Source organism: Mobula birostris, chromosome 23 (genome assembly GCF_030028105.1).
Source record: "Mobula birostris isolate sMobBir1 chromosome 23, sMobBir1.hap1, whole genome shotgun sequence".
Classification (NCBI taxonomy): Eukaryota; Metazoa; Chordata; class Chondrichthyes; order Myliobatiformes; family Myliobatidae; genus Mobula; species Mobula birostris.
This window is the reverse complement of record NC_092392.1, coordinates 1,044,280-1,047,265: the sequence shown is the minus strand read 5'-3', so window position 1 is coordinate 1,047,265 and position 2,986 is coordinate 1,044,280.

Below are 2,986 nucleotides of genomic sequence, written 5' to 3'. Positions count from 1 at the left end.
CCGGTGGAGAGGACGGGTAGCAGTAGGCAGGCAGGAGGTGAACTGGACAACTGGGTGGAGTTACAAGTGAGGTTGCTGAGAATAGACACAAAGTGAGATCGTGGAGAGGGTGTGCATGAGGACTGCAGAAATGGGCACAAAGGGTTAGCGTAGGTGTCATGAGTGCGGAAAGCACTCAGGCTGGGGGCAATGTTGCATAAGTACTGGAACGAGGTTGTGTTGGCAAAAGCCATCGCCTTTGAGCTGCTTGCGCAGAATTCCGTTTGGCCGAAGGGCTCATAATGGAAACAGGAAGCAAAGCTTGGCCTTTCTGGTTAAATGGAACAATACGATGCTGGAGGAATTCGGCAGGACAGGCAGCAACTACTATCAGGAATAAACAGCTGACAATTTGGTTCACGATCCTTCATCAGGACTGGAAAACAGTGGTGCTTCTTGTGTATCATATATTTCAGTAATATTGTAAATGTATTGTTTAAGAATTTTTGTTTAAATAAGTCATGGGTTGTACATAAACGTATGTAAATGGCATATGTCATCACACCGTCACATTATACGTAAGCGCCTCGCTAAATTAAAAACAAAGTACTCATGTTTATCTCCTGGCTCCTTGTTTTGCTTTTAATTGGTTTTAATGTTTTGGAATTGCAAAAGAGGACAGTGGTGACAAGGTATTTTTAAAATAAGCCAGAGGTGACTACCTACCTTTTGAAATGCAGCGAGATGCACGTATCTTCTGGACAAATTCATGGGTTCATAACAGTACCAGCTGATAATAGTTATTAAAGAGCAGAGATGGCTGGCTACATCAGAGAGATGGACACGTTAGATTGCACAAGAGATAACTTGGATTTTGTGTACTGGGCAAATTGAGCAGTATTTTAAAGAAAATGAAATGGCCAATGAGAAGCAAGTGTCAGTTTTGCTGAGTGCATTGGGTCTAAAGCCAGTTTGCTTAGAAGTTTAATTTTTCCAACCAAACCAGCCAAAAGAAGCTTTCCTGATATTGTCAAGTTAATGTAGGAACATTTAGAACAAAAACCATTGATTGTAGAACGCTGTAGGTTTCATAAGTGGGAATTAAAAGCATTCATAGCTGTATTGAAGAGGTTGAGCACTGTTAGTTCAGTGATGGCCTTAATGATGCACTGAGAGATAATTTAGTTTGTGAAATCTTACAGGAAAGCATTCAAAAATGGATGCTAACTGAAGTACAACTCACATTTAATAGAGCAGTTGAAATAGATCTATCAATAGAAACAGCAGACAATTGACTTGCACTCAGGAATAAAAGTGAGTGTCAATAAAATTGCAACGTCTAAACAGAAACCTGCCTGGCCAAACAAATTATGTTAGCATTGCAGCAGGGGACTCGTACACCAGACAGAAGCAGGTTTAAAGGTGGAACTTGAAGAAAATGCAGCAAATACATACAAAAGGCATGTCAGGCAGACAAAATTAAACTGCAAAGGGAAGAGAAAAAGCTTAGAAAGTCAAGTTGCAGTTTCAAAAAGACAATCTGCATGCTGTTCATGAAAAAACTGAATATAATGAGAATGATACAGGATTGATTGAGAAATACAATGTGGAAACTAACAATAGCCAAGCAACACACACAAAATGCTGGAGGAACTCAGCAGTTGACATTTCGGGCTGAGACCCTTTATTGGGACTCATGAAGGGTCTTGGCCTGAAATATCAACTGTTACTCTTTTCTACAGATGCTGCCTGGCCTGTTGAGTCCCTCCAGCATTTTGTGTGAGTTGCTTTGGGTTTCCAGCATCTTCAGATTTTCTCATGTTTGTGAATAGACAAGCAATATGGCTTACACCAGAAGTGAATGGCAAATTAATTAAAATGGAATTGATTATTGACTTGGCTGTTTCAGTCCTTCCAGAAAATGAGTTTGGATAGGATTTCAAAGATAATGAACTGAAACCTTCAGATACCCAGCTAAGAACTTAACCTGGAGAAAAGATAACTCCTGTGAGAATGACTCTTGTGATAGTGTGATGCAACCAACCCACATGGGGCTTGGATGTGGTAAAACAGGAGGGCCAGCATTGTGGGGCCATGATTGGCTGAGACAATTACAACGTAATTGGAGATCCATCTTCCATTTGCATGCCACACCCCTGCAAAGAAGCCAAGTGAAAGCAAATTAAGAAAGGTATTGGATGATGGACCAGCAGTGTTTAAGGATGACACTGGATACCTCAAACATATCAAGGATAAAATAGTGTTAACTGAAAACGCCGCACCCAAGTTTTACAAAGGCTGTCCAGTTCCTTATATGATCCATAATAAGGTACCCAGTAAGCTAGATCGCACAGAATCTGAAGGAATTCTTTCCAATGTTGAGCGGAGCCCATGGGCAACGGTAGTGGTCTCAGTAGTTGAAAAGGATGGGTCTGTCAAGGTCTGTGGTGATTTCAAGGTCACCATCTAACCAGTATTGGAGGTAGATCAATACACTCTGCCCACTGTCTCTCAGGTTGAGATGTGATGGATGATGTGCTTTATCATAACCAGCTCCTCTTGCATCTGTGTGACATTCTTTGTAACCCTCCTCTTGACTTCTGGATTATCTAGCAGAAGTTCTCCAGAACAATCAGGATTCATTGGCTCTTCACCTTCTGGCTGAAGAAGTTAATGATGCTGTGACACCAATGTCTCATTTTTCAGGAATGCCTTCACCTTCACCCCTCTAAAGGCCACATGTGCCAGGTTGCTTGAAGGGACTAAATACCTCCATTGAGATGCTTTTGAGACCTTAAGAATTTCTGAAGCTCTGCCAGCAACACAGGTTTGGAACCTGGAAGTTTCATTCTTTATGATTCTTTATATACGATCAGTCCACAAAAGTCCTGAAGCTGCATGTGCAGCTCCTTCATCCACAATGTGTCCATACTGCTTGCCATCAGAGCTCCATAGGATATATGGAAACTGACAAACAGAACTACCCTGATTTCCCCATTAATAAAAA